This window comes from Staurois parvus, unplaced genomic scaffold, assembly GCF_062004578.1.
Source record: "Staurois parvus isolate SC_StPar_1 unplaced genomic scaffold, SC_StPar_1.0 ptg000087l, whole genome shotgun sequence".
NCBI classification, from domain to species: Eukaryota; Metazoa; Chordata; class Amphibia; order Anura; family Ranidae; genus Staurois; species Staurois parvus.
The window spans coordinates 4,563,274-4,572,524 of record NW_028317883.1 but is presented as its reverse complement, the minus strand read 5'-3'; positions in this window follow the sequence as shown (position 1 = coordinate 4,572,524).

Genomic DNA, 9,251 nt, shown 5'->3' with positions numbered 1-9,251 from the left:
AAGATGAGGTTATGTTGAAGAGTTGGGATGTAGCCGGGTTGTTGACATTAATGGGGATGTTAAAATCTCCAAGAATGATAGTGGGTAGTTCAGAAGAAAGAAAGTAGGGTAGGGAAATTATCAATAAAGCGCAACTCTGGTCCAGGAGGCCGATAGATCACTGCAATCCTCAGAGAAATGGGAGAAAACAGCTGAATGCAGTGAGTCTCGAAAGAAGAGAAAGATAGAGAGGGAGGGTTAGGGAGGACTTGAAAGGTGCTCAGTGGAGATAAAAGCAAACCAACCCCACCACCTTTCTGACCACTGGGTCTGAGTGAGTGGGTCCAGAGGTGGCCTCCATAGGAAAGTGCTGCGGGAGAAAAAGAATTTGCTGCTTGAAGCCAGGTTTCTGCAATTGCTAGTAGGTTAAGGGAGACAAAAAGGTCATGGACAGAGGTGAGCTTATTACAGACAGAGCGGGCATTCCAGAGCGCACGTGATATTGGGGACTGATATTAAATTGAGGGGATTGCGGCTATTCCTGGAAGAAAGAGGATGCCTGGTGTGGGGGTGAAATAGTGGAGGACCAGGGTTTGGGGAGATATCCCCAGAGGTTAGGAGAAGAAGAAGGGTGAGGAAAGTAACATGGGAGCGGGATGTACATGAGTGTACATGCTTTCCAGTCCTGATGTTTGGGTCAGCAGGAGATTAAAGTATCAGCAAGAGGTGATGAGAGCAGTAGTAGGAAGATGGTAGCAGTGAGGGTGAGATGTATAAGTTTTGAGGTGGAGCAGAGGGGTAAAGAAATGAGACTTTGGGAACGCAGGATAGTGATATGAAAAAGCGGAGTAGTGGTGGAATATTACAAAGGTACACGGAGTGTGACTCAGGGTGTTTGCTTGCAGTCTATCCAGTGCGCAGTAGAGTTTTTTGATATATCTTCCTGTTGCTTGAGTTACCCTGCTTTAGTTAAACTGCTGTGTTCAACTGCATCTTCACACTCCAACAAAAACTGCACATACTCAGAAAACTGCACTCACTCAGAAAACTGCACTTCATCTGTGACTGTGCCCCCCCCCCCATGACCTCATCCCATGAGCTGATCTAAATTTAGTGGGAGATGGTCAAATGAACACTCTTCTCCGACCCAATTAGGAACTGATAAGATCACATGAATTGGGGGGATGTTTTTCAAACACAGACCAGACACAGGCCACAATCATAAAAGATGTGCAACAAGAGGTGAGAATCAATCAACACAAACAGACAATAATATATACACTATTTGTTCTGAGATTTGCAGAAAGACTATGCATTGCTGAAGTTACAGTTTAGAGTGGAGAGAGCAGATGAGAGCAGCAATTTACCTGTGAAAAAGCAGAGAAGCCATGATTAGGGTACTGTGTTCAACTGCATCTTCACACTCCAACAAAAACCGCACTCAATATTAGATGGTCTATGTAAACGGTAACCATAACACTGACAGATGAATATATAAAGCTCAAGGAGCTAAAACTCAACTCCAGCTTAGGGATAAAATACAACTTTTCAGCCCCCCATATAAGCTAAAAATAAGAAAATACATTTAGCTGTAATACTAACCTTACCTCAGTGCTGACCCCCCCTCTCCCCACACACACACAAAATCACCAGGTCACAGATACAGCACTGGAATGAATGCTGTCAAGTGCCAATCAAGCTGTTTCTGTTGACCCAGGGCTTCACTGCTGCACCCTACGACCATGGGCAATGCTGCAGAGAGAAGCCAAGGTCATTATTTGCATTTAGGAACCATGCACCATGGAAAGAATAAGAGGGTGAAGAAGACTTGTGACCAGGGGCGGACTGACCATCAGGCACTGCCCGAGGGCCCGGGGTCAGTAGGGGGCCCCATGAAATGCCCCTAGTACCTTTTTTATAGGCTTTTTTGAGTGTGGGCAAGGACACAGGGGCCCCATGATCCCCTATTGCCCGGGGGCCCCTGCTTGTGACATCACCTGACCAGACTGGAGATGCTTTGGAAATGGAGGTTTTTTTGAAGAATGCAGGGTGTAATAATATCACATACTGGGCACATGAAAAACTGTATCTGGAAGCCATGTTGCTCAAGAATAATAGGATAGCCATGAAGGTTTTGTAGAACAGTTACGCATTGCAGCAGCAAATACCCAGGAATGCCTTAAATTTTCACATTTCAAAGAACCTGTTATTTGTACTTTGCCAGAGCTGTAAAATATCTAATTGAAGTTTGGCAGCATGTCTGTTAATTTCTGCTAACCATAAAAATCTTCAAATTAACACTTCCCTCTGACCCATCGTAAAACAGTCACAAAATCCTCCAGTTCTGTGATCCATGGTTTGTAGGGCAATAAAACCCATTTTAACCCATACATGTCTTAATCAGGGCTAATGGATATCGTAAATCAGTCAGGCTTGAGGTGACCTTTCCGAGACCCCTGCCCAACTCACAATTTACAAAAATCTACACACAGTTCATAAAATCAGACAGGACCAAGACACATCAATATTAAGTATATAGTTGAACAGGGAATATCATACCCTTTAAAAAATACCAAATACCAAAGACCCTGTTCTTAGAGATTAACTTAGTCCCTTGGGCGGTGTCTTTGATCAAAGTTATATTATAATCTAACAATATATTTTAAATTCACTCGATGGCATGCTTGTTGTTTGTCCCCTGCTTCCTCTGGTTGTGTTCATGAGGAAGCGATTTTCCTGTTTGTTCCAATGCAGTCATGCTCAGTGTGGCAAGGATTGTGAAACCGAGTTGGGCGGAAATGGCGTCCGATGATGCGTCTGCATCGCGTCATGATGTCATTACGTTGGTTGAGGTGGAAGGGGCACACATAAAAGAGACGGTCTATAAAATAATAAAAGATGATTTAACAGATATATCTGACATAAATATTTTTGTTATACTACAGTTATTACAGCTCATGTGCCCCTCCTATGGCCACTGTATGCACTGCCTTGCCCTGGTTGTATAGGGAATCGGCTTTTGATCACCATGTTTGATCAATTTTAACCCTCATCAGCAAATAAAGTTCTTTTAACTTTTTGAATGGTTTCCAGCTTGTTTGATACAATATTGGTAAGATGCCCTCCACTAACCTTTCGAGTATACCTTTACATGTGTGTTCCTTTTCTTTTTTGTTCTCTGAAAAAAAAAACAATTTTTTGTCAAGTAGTATGATGTATTAAGTTTGTTGCATTTCTTTTTGTAATGAATATGAATTTGTCTACCTCAGATGTTGATGTATGATATCACCTGAAGAAGCCTGGAATGGGTGAAACATGTAGAGATTCATTACACCTGAACAATAATCAAATAAGTACACATTTGATAGCTCTCGTGTATCATCAGAGGAAGGAAGATCTGTCAAATTATGGGAGCCAATATATCACCTTGCTCATTGACTGAAATCTGCTGAATCCAGGACTTGCAAGTATTTCCATTTTTTGCCCCTTTGTCTATGTGTTGCGTATTGTTTCTTTGCAATAGCTTTTTTAAAATGTTTTCTTTGCACCTTTTTCACCTTTTCATTATTAAACTATATTTTGAAAACTGCTAACATTGTCTCTAATGTCCTAATGCAAACTAAAATAATCCCTGTCTCTTGAAGAGTGTATTTTAGTATAAATGTGTAAATATACCTGTCTGTGGGGACAGTGTGTGTCACAGACATTTATTTTAAAATCATAATTGTTATTGCTAACCTTGTGAAATATTCCTGTTTTTCAGTAAAAGCAGGTGGTGGCAGTTTAAAGAGTTAATTGCTTAGTTAATGTAACCCAGTGACAATCGCTCTCAGGCTGCTGGCACATAGATTGTGGTCCCATGAGCTGGAGAATCTTTGTGCAGGGTGAGGCTGAGAGTGTCACTGTTGCGTATCAGTGACAGCGCTGTGTGAGGTCAACCAGTCATTTGTCATGAGACGCTGAGAAGGGTAGTGATCTGACACCACATTTGTCACACAGGGGTGATCTAAGGGATGTGGGAATCCAATGGGGGGGGGGGCAGGGCTGTCCTAATGCATGGGCACACCTGGGCACTGCCCAGGAGCCCCAGGTGCATGGGGACCTCATGATTAGGACCAGGACAAGGGGGGCTGGGTGCTCTGTTGGGGGGTGCACTCGGGATTTAGTCACTGGTGCCTCTCCTCTTTGACAGGAGTAACTGCAATATCACTCCTGTCAGAAGGAGCAGCAGCTGTCTTCTGCTGGAAAAAGGATTCATCTTTCTCCTCCCCCCTGCAGGGGATGAAAGAGAGTCGGCACTGAGACTGAGAACTCACCTCAGTCTCAGGGCAGGATAGCAAGGAGAAGGTGTCTTCTTTGCAAGTGGGAACAACATTTGTGATCTGTGAATACAACGGGAAAGAGGGGAGGCATAACTCTGATGTATGAAGACACTGTTATGGGACACCTGATGCATGGAGACACTGTTATGGGGACACCTGATGTATGGGGACACTGTGATGGGGACACCTGATGTTTGGGACACTTTCATGGGGACATTTAATGTATGGGGACACCTGATGTTTGGGACACTGTGATTTGGCCACCTGATTGATGGGGAAGCTGTGATGGGGATACCTGATGAATAGGGATACTGTGACGGGGACACTTGATGGATGGGGGCACTGTGATGGAGACACTTGATGAATGGGGGCACTGTGATCTGGACACCTGATGCAAAGGGGTATAGTGATGAGGGCACCTAATGTAAGGGGGTACTGTGATGGGGACACCTGATTAATGGGGACCCTGTCATGGGGACACCTGATGTAAGGGGACACTACAGGGGGTAAAAGAGAGATGTCACTGACACTGAGAACTCACCTCAGTCTCATCATAGGATAGGAAAAAGAAGCTGCCTTCTTTGCAAGTGGGAACAGCATTTGTAATCTGTGAGTACAAGGGGAAAGGGGGGGGGGGGTGGCAGAACTCTGATGTATGAGGACACTGTGATGGGACACCTGATGCATGGGGACACTGTGAAGGGCACACGTGATGGATAGGGACATTGTGATGGGGACATCTGATAAATGGGGACACCTGATGTAAGGGAGTACTGTGATGGGGACACTGAGAGAGGGACACCTGATGTAAGGGGACACTGTGATGGGGACACCTGATGAATATGGGAACTGTGATGGGGACACCTGATAGATAGGTACACTGTGATGGGAGAACCTGATGTATGGGGATACCTGGTGGATGGGCACACTTTCATGGGTACACTTGATGGGTGGGGGCTTTTGTGATGGGGACACCTGATGTAAGAGTATACTGTGATTGAGACACCTTATGGATAGGCACACTGTGATGGGCACACTTGATGGATGAGGACACTGTGAAAGGGACACCTGATGTAAGGGGGTACTGTGATGGGGAACACCTGATGGATGGGGACACTGTGATGGGGACACCCGATGTAAGGGGACATTGTGATGGGGACACCTGATTAATATTAGGCACTGGGAAGAGGGGAGATCTAGAGTCTAATAGATCCCAGATTTCCCCGAAAAGAGTACTTGTCACTGACTATTGCTATCACAGGGGGTATTTACATTCCCTGTGATAACAAAAGTGATCCCAAAAAAAAACAAGGCGTAGGTCTTATGCCGGTATGCAAACAGAGATTGCACTGAGCATGTGAGGTATCACAGCGAATGTCAGATCGAGGGCAGTAATTCTAGTACTAGACCTTCTGTGTAAATATAAAGTAGTGACCTGTAAAGGCTTTTAAAGTGTCGCCTATCGAAATAAAAAATCTACGTAGTTTGTCGCCGTTGCAGGTGCATGTGCAATTTTAAAGAATGTCATATTTGGTATCTATTTACTTGGTATAACATCATCTTTTATATTTTACCAAATATGTTGGCAATATATTGTGCTTTTGTGCAATAAAATTCCAAAACGTGTATGGTTTCTAAAAAATTAGCATTTGAAAAATAGCCACACAAATACTGTGTGACTAAAAAAATTTCAACACCCACCATTTTATTCTCTAGGGCCTATACTTTAAAAAAATATATGATGTCTCTAGCAAAAAACTGTTTTTTCATGTGAACAAAAAGTGTCAGAAAAGGCTTGGTCTTCTTTCCAAAAAGGAGTCGTTTGGGAGGGGGGGAGTCTATTTGTTTTTAATCCAAACTTTTTCTTATTGAAAAGGAATATATAAAAAAAAATAAAAAGGCAAGGAACAATCATTCAGAGGAATACATGTAGTGTCATACATCTCATATACTGTATAAAAAAAAATCAAAGTCAGAACAAACATATGAGACCCCATTGCTGGGGATAACCAATGCCGTAACAATCGACATCTTACAAAGAAAAAGGAAAAAAAGAAAAACAAGAAAAATTTTAAAACATAAAAATAGAAAGGAAGAAACAACAGCAACAACTGCAGGTGGGTACCCATATTGTATCCTAAAATTAGTTAGCCGTTCTGTCTCACATTTGCAAAAGTCTATTCATTATCAACCTTGAAGGGGCCAGTCCGGGCGTATCTAACCAGTTCTGCCAAATATGCTGAAATGTATGCAAAGCGTTACGGTGATAGTAGGTAAGTTGTTCCCACAAAAGGAGAGAACTAACATATTCCACCCATCGTTTCTTAGTAGGCATTGTACTAGACAGTCAATATATAGCTATTAGTTTTCTCGCCAAATACAAGAGACAGTGCTGGGGCTGATCCCAATAACATGGCATTTTTGTGGACATTATGAACACTGGTATAGTGCTGATCTGATCAAAGATATTGATCCATTCAGACACTGTACTAGTAATGGAGGTTTATTGTGTATATTCCTGGCAATCAAGGGGTTAAATGTGATTACTGGCGTACTGATGGGCAATCTGACGCCATCTGGGAGGGATGCTAACTGACGCTAACACTATCTGAAGTTGCCGACGACACTAATACAATGATCAGTAAAAAATCTGTACACTGTACTAATGACACTGACACTATGACATTGGTGACAGGGCAGTGAAGGGGTTAACTGGGGGGCGATCAAGGGGTTAAATGTGTCCTAAAGTGATCTAAACTGTAAAAGTGTGCTGCTTTTACTCACTGTGTGTTGATTCTTCTCTCTCTGGAACAGAATATGCCCAGAGAGAGAAGATGTCATCATTTCCTGTACCTGTGTAACTGTAAACACAGGTACAGCAAGATTCCTGATAGGACAGGGATCAATCATCCGACTTAGGCCAACCATCACTGGCCTAAACCGGATGATTGATCCCTCGGGGATCAGATCATGGCTCCTACAGGTCAGCGGGGGCGCGTGTGCACCCCCCTGGCCAGCGAAAAATGCGGGAGAGCGAATCCCATATATACACATGAATTTGTGCAGTACCAGGGTCACTGGTTCAAATCCCAACCCTGGCGCTACCTGCCTGGAGTTTGCAGGTTCTCCCTATGACTGTGTGGGTTTCCTCTGGGTACTCTGGTGTCCTCCCACACTCCAAAGACATGCTGGTAGGTGAATTGGCTCCTGTCTAAAATGTCCCTAGTATGTGTATGTATGAATGTGAGTTAGAGACCTTAGATTGTACACCCCTTGAGGGTCAGGGACTAATGTAAATGTTCAATATATATGTAAAGCGCTGCATAAATTGAGTACCTGATATAAATAAATAGGGTGGTCGGGAAGCGATTAATTTGCTATATTTTATGTTTTTTGTTTGGCTGCTCATGGCAGAAAATGTATTGCAGTGAATACAATGAGAGAAAGCTTAGCTTTATGTCATGCAGTGACCAGACTCTCTAAAGGCTGACTGGAGACTTTGCATGTGCAACATGCATAATGACATTTCTGTTCAAGTTTGCAACTGTAAAGTTACATTACTGAAGAAAGAGTTTTCTTGCTGACAAGGTCTACGAAATGGCAACCCACCTTTGATGGATGGCAACCCACATTGAACTTATTGTTAACTACTTGCCCTCCAGAGGGTTTACCCCCCTTCCTGACCAGGCCATTTTTTTTTACATTACTGCGCTGATTTACTTTAACTGACAATTGCGCGGTCATGCAACGCTGCACCCAAATTAAATTTACGTCCTTTTTTTTTTTTTAATTATTTTTACTAGTAATAGCGGGGATCAGGGACTTATAGTGGGATTGCGGCAGACATTCTGAAACTGGGGGGAACTGACTTGGTGTCACTGACATCCCCAGTGACACCAATACAGTGATCAGTGCTAAAAAAAAAGCACTGACACTACGCAGGAAGGGTTTAACATGAGGGGGGCAATCAAAGGGTTAACTGTGTGCCGGGAGTGTTTTACTAGGGGGCAGTGTGTGTGTGATTCACTGTAATCACACTGCTGTGATTTTGTGCACCGCTGTCGCCCTGTAGCAGTATTTCTGCTATAGGGCGGTCGGCAAGCAGTTAAAAATGGGGGTTGCCATTGATAACTTGTCATCCCTGGAACTATCATCTTAATCCTAGCAGCACTGTGAGGTGAATCATTGACCTGCAGCAATTATAGAAAAATAACAATATGCATGACTTTTTTTTTCAGTACTTCAGCATCTATTTTTCTTCTGTATTGTGCACATTCATTACTACTGACAATTTTGTATACTTTAATTATGAATTGTTCTTGTGAATCCGTTTCTTGTTGTTATCCTTAATTACTGGGTAAGAAACAAACCTAGATCTGTCTAATGATAATCTACTTTATATCTACCATTTAGTGTAGTAAAACTGTTTTTTTTTTCCTTAAGTGCTTGTTTTTGTTTTTAAGTTTGGTTTGTTTTGATGTATTTTTGTCATGACGTTTTGATAGCCAAGATAGTATTTTTATTCATCATATTTCCATTTTATTTGATTTCATTTATATTATTGGTATATAATGTATATTTAGGTAGGAAACTTTTTTTTCTGTTTCTGTGTTGAACACTTTTCATTCTCATTTTAACCGTTCAGGTGGACAGTACTGGCAAGGTTAGTATAGACAATTGGTATATACTTAGTTCTGCCTAAAATGCAAACTAATATTCCTCATCTCTACAACTTAATAAAGTCAACATAGTGACAAAGATTGAAACCTAGAAGAAGACTGTTCAAGGATGTCAGTGACTGACAAGAAGCTTGTGAACACCAGCATTGTTGGAATGGAGGTGAAAATAGTTTAGCTGTAATGACATAGAGCTGGACAGTTTTTGCTGTAAAAAATGACTTCAGTACAGCCAGTCTTGTGATCCCTGCACCCCTGATAAACAGGTTGGCCA